At 38.2% G+C, this 20,121-nt stretch overlaps 1 protein-coding gene across 2 annotated transcripts in view; it reads right to left on the reverse strand.

The window, feature by feature from the left end:
- CDH6 (cadherin 6) overlaps positions 1–18,071 on the reverse strand; it is a 142,654-nt gene extending 124,583 nt beyond the window's left edge. Inside the window, exon 1 of one of the 2 annotated variants that reach the window (XM_043488899.1) lies at positions 17,835–18,071. The gene's annotated coding sequence lies outside the window, so the exon portion shown is untranslated. Of the gene's footprint in view, positions 1–17,581; positions 17,689–17,834 lie in introns of those variants that run through there. The other variant, XM_043488901.1, reaches the window with a different exon arrangement.
- Between the last annotated feature and the right edge of the window lie 2,050 nt (positions 18,072–20,121).

Here is a 20,121-nt window from a genome sequence, read left to right on the forward strand (position 1 = left end):
GTCTGCTGTTTTTCCCCCCCACACGTTATCACATGGACAAGGGCAACTGGCCGTCAGATTCGAACAAGATCCTCAGGAGAATAGCGTGCTACAAGGGAATTTGTATCTACCATTTTTTACTTCGTTTTGGCTGCAGTTAGTTCACACCTTTGCAAACCCAAATGAGGAACCCTTCTCGGGTTGCAGATTTTCTGGGAATGGTGCTGAAGAGGCTTAAATTCTGAATTTAAGCCACATTTGGCACATTCACTGTGTCAGCCAAAACACGTTTCAGTGAGTAGAATTATGGGCATGTTGCCCCCCATGGCACATTACATTGGTGACATAAAAAATGCTGTGCATCATTCCAATTAGTGAAATTAAAAAAAAACAAAAAAACACCTTGCAGCTTGTTAAAAATAACCAAGACCCTCAAATGGATTGAATACTTGGAAGACTTCTTGATAACAATGAGGACAGCAACATTTTGGGAGTGCTTCCTACATGCTTATCTTAGTTACTCCTCAGACACCTTTCTGAAGTTGAAATTACCATTATCCTCATTTATCTGAGAAAAATGCACTATGAGAAACATCCAACAGGTCATCTGCCCAACTGGAAAGTATTTGTACTTACACGGTCAACCTGGGACTCCCTTTTTCATGCAAAGTAGGACAGTTTAAGAGCTCAGTGCCCCCTTTCCTCAAAACTTCATACATAACTCATCTAATTAAATTCAAAGCTTTTATGGTCATGGCTCCTTAATTCTACCCCTAACTTGCTTGGTAAAAAAAGACATTTTTGTCATAGTTGAAGATTTGCAGAGGTGATTGAATTCACATGGTGGCAAAGTCAGTTCTAAGGGAACAGAAGATGAGGAAAAAATTGTTAAGATTTAGACTTTAGATTTTATTACAGGATGTTTTAGGAACATCCTGTTGTGTGGCATATATCACATCCACATAAATGCATTTGTTAAAAAAAGCAACCCTAGAACTTCACTTTTGCCTTAAATTAGCCAGATAGCAGAGGCAGCACTCTGTTGAGTTTTCATTTTATATTTCGCAATTATTTCTCAAACCGTTTTGACTTGGATTTAGATAAATATCTGCATTTCAGCTTAGTTGCCTTTCAAATAAAATCTAAGAGGAAAAAAAAGCATTCTTAAAGATTTGGGATATTTTTAGCAAGGCAGAGAAAAGAAAATTGTTTTGTGAGGCTATTTTTAAACAACACTTTTTAAGATTTCTTAAAGCTCCAGTGGTTAGGACAGTGCTAAAGCAAAAATGTTGCTTAAGGAAACACTTCAGAAAAAGCTAGAAAAGTTAAAGCCCAGGCCAAGCCCCTAGAGAGCAAGGAGAGTGCTCACATGGCTTGATGTCCTTTGAATCTCTTAAGGTTATTTTCTAAATGAGACTATGAGAACAAAATGAAATTATACTTCCCTTCCAGCTAGTTAAACCTCAACTCCCTAGATGAAAAAAATGTTTTCTTTTTGGACAGTGATGTATTTCTAGTCAGTATATTCCCAAAACAAATACACCAAAACCCACTTCATGCACAGAGTAAAATAAAAGATAGGAACGGAGGTCATTAAAATGGTTTAGTATCACTCTAATTGCCATTTTGCTGATAACCCTCACTTGATGGAATAGGTGGGTTTTGGTCTTATTATCTGTTACCTGTAAAGCTGTGGTTTCTGAAACTGAATTCCACTGAATCCCTCACCCACTTAAAACACTTAAGACTTTTTACGTAGAGTAATACTGATTCTCAGGCTAAACTGTAGTAGATAGGGTTTGTTAACTAGGAACGTTCATTCCCCAACTTCTTTCTTCTTGATAGAATCCCAGTTTTGTCTACATATATTTCTTCCCTCTGAATCCACGCATGGAATTAAAATCAAGGGAAGCTGACCCCAAGAATAGATCTTTAGTCTAAAAAGCTAATTAGCACATGGAATTTCCTAGCAAAATAATATAGTAAATGGTCATATGTCCTGTACCGCCTCAGCCAGACTGAAGGACACTACCCTTAACTCTTGATAGTGAGAGAGGTTTTTCTCTTTCTTTTGCCAGACAAGAATAAGGAAGGATGTAGCTCCAGTAGCCACTGGCAGTCATCTTAAAGTTTGAGGGGAATCATTGAATGCAGTTGATGCTAAAGATGACAAGAAGGATAAACAGAAAGATTCAGAGTGTTTGATCATGCTACTCATCTATGGATCATTTGGAACCTGCATTTCTACGGAATGTCTATTTTGTAAAATATAATTTTATTTATTTCTTTCCAGTTTGAAATAGGATTTTTTTCTCACTCATAGCCCAAAGCATCCTATTGCATAAGCTGAAAATACTTGGTAATAAAGAGTAAGAAGTAATCAGATCTTTAGGATGCTGAACATGAATTATTATAGCTTACTTTTCTGATCTCCTTTCCACTGTTAATAGGCTTTCTTATTGGCTTCTCCTCTACCCCCAATAGCTTAATCACTCCTGAAAATCCTTTAATTCTCTACTTACTATTCTAAAGTTGGGATGTGAAGTATGGGAGAGGCTGCCTCTACAGAGTTTAGATTCCTTGTGTTAATGTGAGATGTTACTGATTGAAAGTGTTAGTTAACCAAAGGAAATGTTAACCAGAGGAATGGGAATCACTTTCCTAACTTTTCTGAACCCACAGTTCTATTCTTTTCCCTTGGAAGTTACAATTTCCCATAGTGGTGAGATAGGAGACAAACTTTCCAGAATGTACCATGGTACCTATTCTACTCTAGGAAATCCACTTAGGTAAAACAAACTAACTTCTATTGATTAGTAAATTTAAAATTCTCCATGTACCTTTGACTTCAGGCTGACGGATATCACATTAAATGGAGGAAGTTTAAAGAACATCATCTAAACCTCTTCCACTCTTCATCTCAAACCTTACAAAATATTTGGCATGCTCAGAGAGCTGGGCTGAACTGCATATTTCATTGCCAAATAATATTCATGAAGATCCCATTTCATGTATTGACTGCCACTTAAGGAATGAAACAGGACCACATAATCAGTTGAATTTAATTCAGTCTATTTTGTGTAGTTGTGTTCAAGGTTATAACAAGGTATGTAGACTCTGCTGTTAGACTTCTGTAGAACCTCAAGAAACATGTCCAGGGTAGGAATTTAGGGGAAAATGATTTTGCTCATAAAACATGTATATAAGATTGTTTTGTAGATTCCATTTGATGTACTACTATGGGTGAATAATAAACCAAAAGATAACCAAGGTTTATCATGCTAGTCTATTCCAAAGAGAAAACATTTATGCAGCTAAAATTTTCAACCTGAACACATTAATAAAACCTCTAAACAATTCTACACCTTGGTGAGAGTGACTGAAGAAATTGCAACTTTTAGATAAGAAAACATCCCCAGTAAAAAATTCAAGTATTATATTGGAAGACCCATCAGTTATGTGGTCTATAACCCTATGTCAGACACTTGGCTGACAACACCAAGGTTGTCCTGGGGACAGCACCTTCTGTTGGGTACACCCCTTTGGTCTGGGCTGTCTAGAAGGCTGGCGCTGACCTTTCTTTCTTAAGTGTACTCTTACACTATGTTTGGAGGAAATCGGATTACAAGAAACAAAAACTAACCAACATGAATAATGTAAAAGCATATAAGTGTAGTCCAATTTTATAATGAATACTGTCCATTTCTTCTCTCAACAAACATCGAAGGTGTTCTCGCCATTTGTCAAAAACAGTGCTAGGCCTTGGTTAGAGATGTTAGAGTTTAAGACCCAGAGGCCTTGTTCTCTCGAGGCTTACAGTGTGATAGGTTAAGACCTGGACTATCTTGTAGAGACGTTTGAAACAACAGGTTTACTTAGAGGCTAAGTGCAGTGAAGTTGCTCAGTCGTGTCTGACTCTTTGCGACCCCATGGGCTGTAGCCTACCATGCTCCTCCATCCATGGGATTTTCCAGGCAAGAGTACTGGAGTGAGTTGCCATTTCCTTCTCCAGAGGATCTTCCCTACCCAGGGATTGAACCTGGGTCTCCCGCATTGTAGGCAGACGCTTTACCGTCTGAGCCCCAGGGAAGCCCACTTAGAGGCTAAGTAGAGGCTATTATAGGATCATGCAGTGAAAAATCTTAAGCTGAGGGCGGGACAGGTGAGTGGAAGTCAGGGAGAGTTTGCTGGACAAACAGATTCTTGACCATTTCCCTGAATATCCAGTGAGATTTGGTCAGTGAAGATGAGTGGGGACACTGGAGGTAAGCAACCTGGACAGCTGTTCTGGTGTACATGAGCTGAATATTAATATTGGTACCGAGCTTGGATGTCAATACATTAAAGTCTAGATTTAATAATGGTAGATCTTAGTCTGCTTCATGACTGAAAGGCTCAATTCTGACAGAATATCTGTGTATTCATTGAATAAGTTTATGGCAGTTTTTAACAGTCATATTTAATATAGGTATACTTCCCTTTATTATACGTCACTTTATTGCACTTCCCAGTTACTGTATTTTTCTGAGAAATTAAAGGTTTGTGGCAACCATGCATTCGGCAGGTCTATTAGTGCTATTTTTCCAACAGCATTTGCTCACTTTGTGTCTCTTTGTCACATTTTGGTAATTCTCGCAATATTTCAAACCTTTTGCCAGCAAAAAGATTACAACTTGTTGAAGGTTTGGGTGATGGTTAGTGTTTTTTAGTAATAAAGTATTTTTAAATTAAGATTTTCACATTTTTAAAGACATAATACTGTTACACACTTAATGCAGTATATATCTTACATGCACTAGTAAACCATAAAATTCATGTGGTTCGCTTTATTGCAGTGGTCTGGAACCAAACCTACAATATCTGAGGTTCAGTTCAGTTCAGTTCAGTTCAGTCTCTCAGTCGTGTCTGACTCCTTGTGACCCCATGAATCGCAGCACGCCAGGCCTCCCTGTCCATCATCAACTCCCGGAGTTTACTCAAACTCATGCCCATCGAGTTGGTGATGCCATCCAGCCATCTCATCCTCTGTCGTCCCCTTCTCCTCCTGCCCCCAATCCCTCCCAGCATCAGGGTCTTTTCCAATGAGTCCTCTTTGCATGAGGTGGCCAAAGTACTGGAGTTTCAGCTTCAATATCAGTCCTTCCCATGAACACCCAGGACTGATGTCCTTTAGGATGGACTGGTTGGATCTCCTTGCAGTCCAAGGGACTCTCAAGAGTCTTCTCCAACACCACAGTTTAAAAGCATCAATTTTTCGGCACTCAGCTTTCTTCACAGTCCAACTCTCTCGTCCATACATGACCACTGGAAAAACCATAGCCTTGACCAGACGGAACTTTGCTGGCAAAGTAATGTCTCTGCTTTTTAATATGCTATCTAGGTTGCATAACTTTCCTCCCAAGGAGTAAGCGTCTTTTAATTTCATGGCTGCAGTCACCATCCACAGTGATTTTGGAGCCCAAAAAAATAAAGTCTGACACTGTTTCTACTGTCTTCCCATCTGTTTCCCATGAGGTGATGGGACCAGATGCCATGATCTTAGTTTTCTGAATGTTAAGCTTTAAGCCAACTTTTTCACTCTCCTCTTTCACTTTCATTAAGAGGCTTTTCAGTTCCTCTTCACTCTCTGCCATAAGGGTGGTGTCATCTGCATATCTGAGGTTATTGATATTTCTCCCGGCAATCTTGATTCCAGCTTGTGCTTCCTCCAGCCCAGTGTTTCTCATGATGTACTCTGCATATAAGTTAAATAAGCAGGGTGACAATATACAGCCTTGACGTACTCCTTTTTTCCTATTTGGAACCAGTCTGTTGTTCCATGTCCAGTTCTAACTGTTGCTTCCTGACCGGCATACAGCTTTCTCAAGAGGCAGGTCAGGTGGTCTGGTATGTCCATCTCTTTCAGAATTTTCCACAATTTATTGTGATCCACACAGTCAAAGGCTTTGGCGTAGTCAATAAAGCAGAAATAGATGTTTTTCTGGAACTCTCTTGCTTTTTCGATGATCCAGCGGATATTGGCAATTTGATCTCTGGTTCCTCTGCCTTTTCTAAAACCAGCTTGAACATCTGGAAGTTTTCGGTTCACGTATTGTTGAATCCTGGCTTGGAGAATTTTGAGCATTACTTTACTAGCGTGTGAGATGAGTGCAATTGTGCGGTAGTTTGAGCATTCTTTGGGATTTATATATATCTGAGGTAGGCCTGTATTTAATGCATATTGTAACCAACTGGATGCCATGGTGTTATCTATGGCACCAACACAATGCCTTGCACCTAAGTGTTGGTTAAATAGTTATTGAATTAAATCAAACCTCCATCACTTAAATCTTAATTTCTTGTGATTTCTTGATGAAAAGTATTTCTACTTAATGTTGTCCCACAAACTCACCAGGGGAATTGTAGGATCAGTGAAAGAAACATGAAAACATTCCATGTACAGTATGCTATATTGCTTCAGTCATGTCCGACTCTGTGTGACCCTATGGACTGTAACCCACCTGGCTCCTCTGTCCATGGGATTCTCCCAGCAAGAATACTAGAGTGGGTTGCCATGCCCTTCTCCAGGGGATCTTCCCAATCCAGGGACCACATCTCTTAGGTCTCCTGCTTTGGCAGGCAGATTCATTACCACTAGCACCACCTGGGATGTCTAACGTACTTTGAGGCATACTATTAAAAATAAAATTGTAATAAGCCTTTGGCAGTGAAGAGGGATGTGGGGGTTCTTTCTAAGCTGGGGCAGGAGGTCAAATACCAAATCTGAAAATGAATAGAGACCCTATAAACTGATCATAATGTAACCTGAAATGAAAGACTAATTTCCATGTTCATGTAAGATCTAAGTATGGGGAGAAGATGAATAAAATGAACTGTGAATGTCCTATTCATTTTTATACAAAGCTGGCACTATTGGCCTGTTATTACTAAAGCATGCATTCCTTCACTTTGCTGACTTCCTTCACTGTGTTTTCAAGTTCTGGCTTCATGCTTAGGAATTCAATTGCTATCCCAAGATTATGAATATATATTTATCTAATTTCAGTAAAGTTGCAGTTTTGTTTTATACTCTTACTCTTTAATTCTTATGGGATTTATTTTGTATAAAATATAAGGAAAGTATCTGTTTCCCCAAAGTGCTCTGTATGTTATCATCCCAGTGTCTCTCCAGCATTGGGCACAGGAGGGTCTCAGTAAATATTATAGAATGAATAAATTAATCAGTGATGAGTCTAAACCTTCCAGAAACTTTGCCAGGCTTCCCTTGGGACCAACAGTAAGACTGATTGTAAGACTGACTCAAATTAAAGTGAAAAGCTAGGCCTAAAGCTAAACGACTTTTGTGAGGCTGATATCTGCTGCTTTGGGCTATAATTAATTGATCTAACTTGTTGTGGGAATATACTGATGAATTCACTGAGACTTGAAAGGGAAAGATGTTTCTCATTTTCTTTAAAATTATATTTTTTGATTCCTGAGAAATATGTATATGTTACATATATTGCATATATATAAATGCATGTATAAATATCCTTACAATTTTGACATTATTTTTGAATTTGAAATACAAACATTTGAATCTATTCATCTATCTACCATCTGTTTGGGTTTATATACATACATATTAAGCACAAAAGGCACAAGAATTTAATATTTAAGAGTGTGGGCTATCAAGACTGCCAGGATTTAATCTTAGCTCTGACATGTATTAGCTGTGTGACCTTGGGCAAGTTGCCTAACTGCTCTATCTCCCAGTTTTGTCTGTAAAATTGGAAGATTAATAGTGTTTTCTTCAGAACATTGTTGTGAACATTAAATTCATGTAACCATTTAGAATAGTGCCTGAAATATTGTAAGTGCTGTCTAAGTGTTAGCTTTTATTATTATCCTACTCACTTCCAATAATCTTTCTTGTGTTCTCGAAAGTAACAGATTCAAAATATCTTTAAGATATTTTAAAAGAACATTTAGGATTTACTGAATGAGAGAGAAAAAAAATCGCTTAGTAAAAAAGCAATTGCTTTATTTAGCATAGAAAATATATAGTAACACACATGAATACTAAAACTGTAAAAGAAAAAAAATTCAGAAAAGAACAATATTTAAGTTTGAATTCTGAAAATAAAATACATACATTGAAAAAGTGTAAACTCAGAGGTGCATCCTGTTTCCAAACACAAGAATTAAAAAATCAAAATGACAGACTTCTGCTAATCTGCTTAGGAAGGCATAAATTGTTAATCAGGCTCCAGGCAACATTGTTTAATACCAAGTTTAATAAAAATCTGCCTGGAGGAAGAAGAGGTCTGGTGGCCAATTTTGAAAGCTGGGCAGCTCTGTTTACATGCTTAGTCTCTCTAGCTCTGAGGACACCATTGATAGGGTTTCCTTTGAAATTGGCTTCTTTTAAAGGAGTCAAAATTATTAAACACTATAGCATGGGATAGAAAACTTGAATTTTTTCATTGGTGTGAATAAACTTGAAAAGGAAATAAATTGGAGAAGTATTTATTGAAGAGAATCTTTTGCAGTTTGTATGAGAAGAATTTCACAGTAAGCATTTATTGAGCCTTCACTATATGCTTACATTTGCTAGTGATGCCTTCATGTTAAAACTGTGATCTTGAGATGAAAGAAGTGATATTTTAAAGCCATTTTCTCCTTTCTCCCCAGCCTGTATTTGTTCATTCCACAAGGCATCTTGTGTTTGTATCATGTGGGCTTTTTTCTGTGCAGGGAATCAAGAAAATTTCCAAAGTCTTGGCATTGTTTTTAGGAGGACTTGTCAATCAGGTGAAAACTAAATTGGAAAGTATTTGACAAGTGCAATATCTCCTGAGCAGTTAGAGCCTTGTAGCTACTTCTTTGGATTACTGAGTTTAAAATGCAGCCCAAATTTCACTTGCTTTAAAGTCCTTGATAACATCATGGATATTATTGCCTATTTCTTAATTACAAATCAGGGCAGGTTTGGCTCTTGTTTTCATGATTGGTTTTTCTAAACAGCTGTGATTTTCATATGGAGAAAAAAAATAAGCCATTTAAAAATTTATTTTAATGTAGTGAGAAATTGGGAAGCAAACATATGCTCTATTAAAGTTCAGAATATCCACAGTGCAAAGCAAACTTCTTGTTCTTTGGTGCACAGTTAACCCAGCATAGGTTTCAACAATTTCTCCCCTCTCTGTCCACTGTATAAAAATCTTTCATTACATCAGACTAAACTAAATCACTTGGGAGCATTTTACTCTTTTGTAGCTTTTAGCTTCATATTTTAAATAAGTAACTGTCCTATTTAGCATTCTAGTTGGTGAGAAAGTCATTTCACATGATCTCTTGACATCTAGCAGTGTCCTTCCCTCTATTGGGTAATCTCTTAAACTTAATTGCATTGTTTTTTTAGAACACAGAGTAAACACACATTTAAACTCAAGGCGGGGGAAGTTGAAAAATGAAACCATGGTGCTATTTGTAAAGGTATCTTGGAATGTGGCATCTGAGAATAAAAGCATACTGAAGAAGGGAAGTATCACGAGACAAAGTTTTAAAATACGAGACCTGTATTTGGTGTGCCTGCAATTATTTCAAAGGCACTTTACCTGCAGGTAAATATACTTTCCTTGAATTAAAAAATTATTGCAGAGCTGGATCTGGAGGTTTGGAACCACCTCCTCTTGATGACACTAACCAGTAAGTGACCCCTTCATTCTGTTGTCTTAATAAGGATCTGCCCTGAACATCTCTTTCTTAATAAAAAGGGATATGAGTCAGAAAGAGAGTAAAACTGTGGCACTGGTATTTATCACAAGGCCTCTCTCACAGAATTTATTTCTTTATGAAACACTGACAAAATCTCAACTACATACTTTATATAAGTAATTAACTAGCAAATAGTTAGTTAATACAAATTAGGATCAGCAGTACTATACCAATCTTGGTGAATTTTATCATTTTTCATCATGATTACTCAATCCGACCACACAGTTTTGATCAGTGTTAAATCAGAACCTGTTCTTAAGAAGAGCTTAAAATACTTTGTTGAGTGTGAAATTGAGCAGTTCTAAACATTTTATAAAATGGACGATAGTTGATTAATAAAATCCCCCTTTTTTAATCCTGAAAAGGAGGTTTAAGCTTTGCAGCTAAAAATGTGATAAGCTCATTTTCATGACTGAAATCTAGAAAGCAACTGCTTTTTGACCTAACAGTGCATACCTTAAACTACAAATCAATCAACACCTTAGGAAATTTGTGTTTATCCGCAGTTATATAAAGTTCACTTTTAGGGGGAAAAAAAAAGATGCCTCTTTAATAATGGTTATGGTTAAATTGAGCTGGCTGGGTTTTTAGAAAAACAAGATATAAATTTAAAACTTCTTATTTTCCACCGAATAATCCACTATGTAATCAAATAGGCGAATTCATTGCCGATGACATATTTTGGCCATGACCTTGGCAAAGCACAATTTTGGAGAACCTATTAATATAGTCAAAGATTGTATTGTTATTCCGAATGTTATTATTAATCTCTATGAAGTTTAAATAAGGGATCCAAAAATACCTTTTGATAGAATGACTTTTATCTTTTGGACTATTTGGCTTATCATTCCAAAAGTCATTCCCCTTTACTTTCAATTCATCCAAACAAGGAAGAAAACTAAGTCAGTCATTTTTCAACATTATGTTATTCATTATCTAACCCAGTGGTCCTTGGACTTTTGGATTTCATGGAACATTAACAGTTATTTTTTTAAATAGGGGCGGGTTGAGATTGGGTTGCTTGCAGATTTTAATTTTATCAAGGGAAAAAAACAACATAATTTATCCATACACTTTCATGCCAAAATTGACATTTTAACTCCAAAGAAGTAGGAAGGTCACTGTCTTAGTCCTTAAGTTGAATAAATGGAGAGTTATAAAGAACACAATAAATAGGTTGTTATCATGTTTCATATCTGATCACTGACCAATAAACTTTTTTTTTTTTTTTGCAAAGATGCACACGTGACTTTGGATAGCCTGCCAAATTACTGATACTCAAGACTACCATCAAATCATTAAAAATAAAATAAAAACCTACATTTTATCAGCCTCCCAAGTAATCGTCAAAATTTTGAAGGAAAATTTTAATTCTTCTTTGCAATAGGAGCTTTACAAAAGTGTATTTTCTTCATAAGTTTCCATGCCTGCTCCTTTATAGCATATTTATAAATAATGATATTATAGATTTAAATTTCTCTTTTAATTTTTAATGGCAGAATTGAGTGGAGATGATAAAAAGTTATAATATTCCACAACTAGAACTCAGGTTACAGAAGAGATAGAGATAATGAACAAAATGAATTCAGTTGATCCATGGACAAGTCACTTCATCTCTCTGGTCATCAGGTATCTCAAATGTAAACAATGGGCATTGGGTTTTAGTCACTCGTGTCCGACTCTTTGTGACCCCATGGACTGTAGCCCACCAGGCTCCTCTGTCCATGGGATTCTCCAGACAAGAATACTGGAGTGGGTTGCCACTTCCTTCTCCAGGGGGTCTTCCCAACCCAGGGATTTAACCCGGCATTGCAGGCAGACTCTTTACCAGTGAAGCCCTTGGCATTGGGTAAAGTAATGTCTAAATTCCTTTCTGTGTCTCACGTTCTCTGATAATTGCCAAACTGTCAATAGAGGCTGGGTTAACTACCTGACTTTTTGAATGGTGGTAATAGAAAGAATGGAGTTTAATGAAAATGGCTTATCACCATCAACCATTTATAATATTACTGCATTGTTAAGAGGATGTCTTTCTTCCTTTCTCCTTCCTGCTTTCCTCCACCCGCCCCCCTGCCCCTTTTCTTATAAAATTTTACTTGGTAAAGAAGTCATTCAGAACAAATACTGAACTGTGATGGGAATGAAATAACAAAACTGTGGTCATAAAAGAAGAAAATTATTTTTACCCATCAAATAAGGAAGGAAACGAACACAGTCTTATTCAGCTCTACCTACAGTCCCCAAAGCTATGCATGTAGTGAGTTTGTCAGTGCACTAAGAAAGGACTGAGGCCTTTGGGGTGCTGTGAAGTTGTGATGCCCCCCGACATTGAAATAAACAGCTGTCATTTTTAGCTACTTTCCTGAAATACCCCCTCCAACTTAAGGCACTCTCTGAACATAAGAGAAGACAATTTATTCTCTTATAAGAAGTATCATTATTATGCTCAGAAAAATGCCCCACACAATTCTTTTTACTACTATAAACCCTAATGCATACTTTCAAGTGGTTTTTAAGAAATGAATAACCTACAGACATTTTCCTCAGCCTGAAAACCTGCATTGCTCTGGTCAAAATAATCAAATCATTCCCATGCCCTCTGCTGCTCTGTATTTCTCAGAGTCACACTTTTACTTCTAAGATACCACAAGTGTTTGTTAACAGCACATTCATTAAACGCTTGGCTCAAACAGAAATTTCCTAGAAATTCAAACCAAAAAAGGGCTAAATAAAGAGGATACCACATATAGAATCCAAATGAATGATTTGGTTGGTCTTTATCACTTTTGTATACTTTAGGTTGTCAGAAGGACACATAGTATATCTATTTAGCTGGAAGAACAATGAAGATAATAGAAAAGAGTCAATATTCTTCAAAGCAGTAGGAAAACCTTCCTTTGATTCTGCTGCAATTTCAGACCACTTTTTAAAAATGTACTCCTCTGCTTATTTTATGATCCATGCAGATCATTTCCTTTAGATGGTGATTTTTTTAAAGGATAACTTTCAAATTTACATTCCATGTTAGAGAAACATAGTGATTATAAACACGTTAATGATGTAATCATGTTTATAAAGTTGTATCTAATAATAGCAGTATTTATAAAGTGGAAAGTACACTCTGTATAAAAATGGTGACTTTAATTCTATTTCTATTCTTACATTTTCCTCTTATGTAAAAATTCATCTCCCATCTCTTTTCATTGTAGTCACTTGGGACACCACCTCAACTTAATTTTTTCTTGTTGTTTTCCATTCCTATAACTTATTAGGTCTCCTGAACATCTTTTGGGCAGATCTACCAAATTAGGGAATTACAGAGAGAGAAAAAACACAGTGTTCTTTCAAGTGGTGAACTATGAAGATAAATTATACCCTGTATTGGCTAGCTTTGTATTCTTCAACTTCTTCCTAAGTTGTTCTCTTTCACAAGATAGCACTAAGTATGGTGGAAAAAGCTTTGGATCCATGCTGCCCACTTATATACTGCACATCAAATTTAATAGTCACATTCTGGCTTTAATTAAACTTTTCCTCTTATAAGTCTCAGCCAAGGTGATCTGATTTACAGAGGAAATGAGCACCCAACAGTGTTAGTGTAGTGATATTAAATAGATGAAACAAGGTAAAATAATCTCTAATAATCTGTGGGGATGGGGGACACAGAACCTTCTGCACATGTGTCCACTCTGCAGTAATGCATCTGTGCTCACAGCATTCACTCTTCAGTTAGTTTTGGTTGTTGGAAGAGTTAAAAATTTCCTGGATAGTTCAGTCTTGATCAACGGCTGTATCTTGATCCCTCTGACCCAATCACTTTGGCTTAAAAGAACCTTACTCCATTTACATCTGTAGTAAATGAAGGTGTATCACCTTTTTCAAGGGTTATGTATACTTTTCTTGCCTTATCTCCCTACTTGTGAGTGATGGGGTTACAAAGACTGTACACTTTCAGCTGTAAACCTTAATTAGAGAAAACCTGAATTTTCTCATCTGATTACTTTGAAAAAGGGAGCGTTTCTTAGGAATAGGAACTTTAAAAATGTAGGCCAGTTTAATCTTCATAAGAGGAAAACTCAAAACAAAAATATTGTTTAGATCTAGGAAAGTGCCTTAAGCTCTCATCTGTGTTCAAAATAAAACAAAAATCCTAATGGAGAGAAAGAATGAAAAGGAAAAAAAAAAGAAGAAAAAAAAATCAACCCAAGTTGTGCATTTCTTTATTTCTTCTCTAATATCATTGGAACAGTGTCACAATTGGGTGCTCTGTGTGTGTGAATTTTGATTTTATTCTTTCATCAATTTCCCCTATTAACATGATGTTCTTGAGTCTTTGTATTTAGAATCATTATTCAGAAAAAAATTTAAATCAGAGAAGGTTTGATTATCTACATTTTCACCTTTTTGTGAAGCAAATAAGGTAAGTTCAGTAGACACTAGCTAGGCTGAAATACTATTAAAAAATGCAATTCAGACTGAGTCACTGCTTGTTAGTTTTATAAGCGAGACCCTAATTCTGATTGACCCCAAAGAATGGGCTGCTGTGACTAAGCTAGCAGCAGAAGCAACTGGCTTCTGCTGGATGTTATCTCATTTGGAACACATTTCAAACTTTAGAACAGATTTTTAAATTCAGAGTTGAAACCTGCAGACCATCAGCAGACGAGGCTGATTCACCCCTATAAAACTTATCTTACTATGTAAGTTCCAGGCAGAGTTTTTTTTAAGGACTAGGTTACCTAAAATATGTTGTGATACATCAAAGAGAGAGAGAAAAATAAAAGACAAACACCTCCTGGAATAAGAGTGATATGCATCTAAACATTTTTTGGACTTTTAGTATATGCTTATTTGAATGGGGGCTTCTTTAAGTTAGAAACCTCTAGTTCAGTATAACTTGTCAGTGTTCACGGATCTCTGAAAGGTTAGTTAATTTTTTTCTGCCTCATTTTTTCTGCTTTTTTTCAATTGCTTCATATATTTGCTTGAACCCCTATGGTAGGGCTTCCTCATGTGGAACTTTTTGAGTCATAACTATAATGCCATTATTACTATTGGGTAAATTTGAGTGAAGGAAGTACAATCTTGGCAAGATGAGAAATAAGGAAAATTTTATATTGGTAGTCGTGAATTCTTTATTAATTGGCCGTTGCTTTCATTTGGAATCATAAAGAAGTTATCAAAAGTCTAGATACCCAGAAACTGTGTAAATACTCTTGGGCTCCTGAAATTAGAGGAACTACACAAATGACAGTAATGGTTTTGACCTGGAATAAATGTCATGAAAGGACTTGGGGAATACTGTCTTGTCTGTGAAGGGAAAGCTGTTATATGCTTATTATCTTAGATAACAAAATCCATGATGCAGTTGAACTGCAGGGAGAAATGCATGGTGTGACCCACTAGAGGTCCCTTCCAACTAAAAAAAGTTTCCAAGTTCAAAGGATTCAGCCTCAGTAAGTTGGCATTCCGGACTGCAAAGCGAGTAAGGACCAGAAGGGGGGACTGCACATTTTACTTCCCTAGGGAGAAACATGGTTTCATTCAGATTATTTGTCATATTTATCTCTCTTTTTTTTATCCTTATGTGGTACAATCACACAGTTAGCTCTGGTTAGATATTCAGAACCTGTTGTTCCAAGTTATTGATACATTTGGAAAAAAGAAGTGTCATTTGATGTCCTGGAGCTATAGTTGTGCTTTCTATTGATATTAGCTGTTTTCAAGAATCTCAGAAAAATATTTTGCAAGAGAGATTTTTGCTTAAAAATGAAGAGTGCTTCAGTAAGTTTTTACTTGCAAAGCTGATGGAAGTAGTGGGTGGAGGAGGTAATATACACATTTTCTGACAGTAGGCAACTTAGTAGAAAATGATTGTTTCTATATATTATCTTTGCAGAGTTAACATTAAGAAATGTAATTGCAATAAATTGATGTAAAAGCCAGATAGTAAAGGGACTAAAAGTCCCTACAGAGACACCAGTCTGTCACTTACAAAGATAGCAAAAGATAATTGTAGACAAGTACAGGAGAACTAAACCATTGCTGTTTTCCTTTAGAAATGTACTGCTGCTTCTCATGTTTTTCTGAAAAAATTGGTTACTTCCTCTGCTTCCGAAGTATGCCATGAACCATCAAAACAGGTAGAAAAAGATCTGCCTTTTATTTCTCCCCAATACCTTTTTAATTAGAATACACCAAAGAGCAAAACGGGGCGAGATACAATCCTATGTGATTGCATTTTCCAGTAAATTGTTGGATTTCTTTTAAGTTTCTGAGCTCTGCATTGAAAATCTGGCCTCTGGCACAAACTTTGCCCTCCCCTATGACATAATGAAGACATCTGCTTGATCATATCCTCTTTCTTCACACAACTTGTTTTCTGGCTCTAAAAAAATAGCCAGCACAAAGCCATGCAAGTACTGAAACACAAAGGATGATGCTGAAGCCAAATTGGAAGAGTTTTTTTTTTTTTTTCTCCTAAAGTAGAATACTAAAGCTTTTCCTTTTCAGGTACAGGCATCAGCAAGAAAAGAAAGGAAATAAGTAATCCCTGCTCACAGTTTGTATGAGCTTATTTGTTCTTTAGTCTTAGAAGAGTTGTTCATTAACAAGGTATATCTCCGTGTTCCTTTTCCCATGCAGGGAGGATTTTGCACCCCCTGGATTGTAACCACTCAGAGAACCCGTATTTCGCATGTGCGCCCCTCCAGAGCAGCCAGACATGTACACATCACTCACTCCAGCAGCAACATTTTTTTTTTTTTGCAGGAAAAATCCTCTTCTTTCCTACATTATGTGCTTCAGTAAGTGAAAATGAATATTGGCTGAGCCATGGGGTGATACACCTCCATAGTGTGAATATCATAATTAAAATGTCTTTACAAACCAAACAAACAAACAAAAACCAAAAACGAGAGGGGGGAGAGAATGTATGGCTATTCCACATGATTAAACTTCTTGGTACTTGGATGTTCTCTGTAGTTAACTCAGGTGAACAGCCCCTTGCACTAACAAGGACCTGCATATAACCCCCCATAAAATATGGATTTTATTGCAGCAGTGACAACACTTCTCAGCACCACGCTGACCTCTCCAGCATCTCCCATCTCCGAGATCTGCGATAACTCTTGGCATAAGAATAACTACAGAAGTAATCCCAGCTCTGCAATACACAACATAGCAAGATTCCCTGTTACTAAATTCCGGAATATCGCACCGGGGGCGTCACTTTTCATGCATCGGACACCGGAAAACCAGGCGCACTTGGTTTGCTCTCCAACCAGTCCGGGGGAGGCGTTTTCCCCCAGATTTGTGCCTGGCCAGCCTTGGAAGAGCACAAGCGAGCTCCATCTTCCACATGACTTTTCCCTGGACGGTGTGCTCCATTTTCGGAGTCCAGTGTTGGACTTTCCTTGCAACCTAAGCATTTCTGCCCTACGTGAGCCGGCAGGCGTTGCCCCCGGCGTGCAAGCTAGCAGTGTTTTTTTTTTTTCTAAATCTTCTTCTCTGAGACAAATCATCTCTTTAGCCTAAGTTTTCCTTATTGGGAGCATTCGGGAGTTTTCAAGCTACCCAGTTTTCTGCTTTGGCTCCCAAACCAAGAAATGTAACCCGGCCAAAGCAGTCCTTGCACAGACCCTGAGATGTGGGCAGGTGGAAATAAATCAAGCCCCAAACCGCTCCGCGGGTCCTGCACGCACCAGCGCCCTTGGTAATTGACCAGCCAACTTTGCAAATGCCGGAGACCCCTTGGCAGCCTCTGCCGCTGGAGAGAAAGGCAACGGGTTCTTCCCGGCGGCCCCATCACATATGCCCCCACCAAGCCCCTCCACGGTCTTACCAGAAGGCGGAGGAGCGGCGCCGAAGCTCCCCGGGAACCGGCGCCCGTTCTGGGCAGCGGCAGCAGCGCAGCCAGCGCAGCCGGACCCGCGCGCCCGCCCCGACCCGGGCTCGCAGGCTGAACATCCCTCCCAACTCCAGCGTGCGGCACCCGCCGGGGAAAGAGGGCTCTCTCTCTCTGATTGGCTTCCATCAGCGCTACAGAATTAAAACAAGAAAAGGCATGCACCATCGCCAACTGAGACCGAACCCACCTCTGCTCGCCTTCCTGCTCCCGGGGAGACCCAGCGACCCGCCCAGGCTGCTCCTGTCTCGGCCGCCGCCGCCGCCGCCGCGGTTGCCCGCTCAGCCGTTCTCCGCTCAGCCGTTCTCGCTGCCGCGGCTGAAACTGCAGCTCGGGATGGGAAGGTTACGGGCTCGGGAGAGCTGGCTCTTGTGGGCACACACTGATTTGCAAGTGAATGAAGTGGGAGGGAGCAAAGAGAGGAGGACTTTGTTAGAGAGGCCCAGTGCCTGCCCCCGCCCGCCCCCTCCCCTTGACAGAATGACTCCCTGTGTTTGAAGTCCTGAGCAATTCGCTCCCTGTAACACTCCCTCCGCTCCAGGCTTTCCTTTCTCTTCCTTTCTTATTTTTTGGGGGGGGGGGGGGTTAAGACATATTCAGAACTTGCGTGACTTCGTCTGTTTCCTCTTTTATACTATCAAAGTGCACCTTGTGCCATCATCTGTAGCGGTTGAATATCTTTTTTTTACCGACCAAGCAATTACAATTCCCAGGGACATGGTACCTCAGTTGGCCAGCTTCGTGTTATAGCACGCATAACATGCACACGCATAAAACAAACCCGGTCTCCTGAGATAACAGTACTGACGGCTTTTCTTCACAACATAAACAGGCGTTCTCCAGACGCAAGCAGACATAGATTCAGACGCGTCTTTCCTTTTCTTCTGGGAAGACAAGTTTTCACATAGTCCTATGATCTCTGTCACTCTTTTGGAGTGAGTAACCCCAAGATGTAAAATGAAGCCATGCTTCCTTGGGCTTGCACAAACTGTCGAACCCAAACCCTTCAGGCTAACCACTGACTTATGGCTGATTCCATCTTTCTAAATGCGTTAATACAAGGACACAAAAGACTTGCAGAAGAGTGTGTAATGATATTTAGGTCTGCCTCGCATTTGTGATCTTTCATGAAAGTTCCTGAAGTAGGGTAACCTCCAAATTTGAACTGTTAGGTACACATAGCAGTAACCAAAAAGTAATTTCTATTAGGGAACTAAACTGCAAAATCTTAAGTATGTTGAAGTATTATTAAGTGAGAGTAATGTTTTTCTACATAAAAGATATAAACATGATGGAGCCAGGCGCTGTTGGATTAGGAAAATTAAATCTAAATTACCACAGTGATTGCACCCGGGGTCAGTAGTATCCCAAACCAGCTGTTTGTGTATGCTTTAAGTTGAGGGGAGAATTCCACTGCATGGTGTGCTAAAAAAATCCAGGCTACTCTGGCCTCTGAGTGGTTAAACTGGTTGGAGGTTGGTTTTCTTCCCAACTGAGCTCTTACTAGAAAATCTTTTGTTTCTCCAATAGAAGTTCAGGCATTTAAATAAAGCCAAAATCAAAGTATTTCCTCTAGGCAGTCAGTGCTTCAAAGAAGTGTGCATGGAATGGTTTTAGCACAGATGTTCCACACATGGAAGATGGAAAGACTTTGAATTTCTTTCTTGAAAAGATCTTCCTTTAATGGAGAATTGCCACCAACTTAACAAAAAGGAGGCTGAACATTTTCTCTTCATGCAGCTATTCAGAATCTTGTAGAGAAAGGATAGGCGAGAAGAAAGCTGCTTCCATTCCTCAGATTATGAATTCTATACATTTAATTGGAAATTCTAGATCCTTATGTTTTTACCGTACTTTTTCGCTTACAGAGTACTTTCACAGATCATTTTATTGAATTCTTCTTTCAACAAGTGGTCTGACTTTTTCCCCATTAAGACAAAGGAAGCAGATTGATGATGGCATTGCATGGGTTAAATAACATGTCCAAGGCAATGAAAACTGGAAAGCAGATGAGTCAGAAATACTACTGGTAAAACTGGCTATGTGTGTGTGTGTCTGTGTATATACATACATATATGTATATATATATATACACCATTAAAAATTAGCCATGTTTTAAGACTGCCTTTTGCAGAAAGATATGCAGAATAACTGATTTTTATGGTAAAAGTGGGATAATAGTGAAGTTAATGGTCTCCCCGTTGAACAAGTTTATATCTCACAAAGGAAATCTTTAACTGTTTGAAATATACTACTCTTCCAACCCCACCAAACTACATATCAAAGGTGATTAAAGCAACTACTTGTTATTAAGAATGGATAAGCAATCAATTTGCTTTGGAATAGTTTAAGTGGCAACATTACATAAAGAACAGCACTTTTTAATACCAGAAAAGATTTTTGTGTGATATTTGAGGATTTCTAGCATTATTTACTACAATCATTGTTTTCAATTAAATATCCATAATTATTTCATT

This window comes from Cervus canadensis, chromosome 16, assembly GCF_019320065.1.
Source record: "Cervus canadensis isolate Bull #8, Minnesota chromosome 16, ASM1932006v1, whole genome shotgun sequence".
NCBI classification, from domain to species: domain Eukaryota; kingdom Metazoa; phylum Chordata; class Mammalia; order Artiodactyla; family Cervidae; genus Cervus; species Cervus canadensis.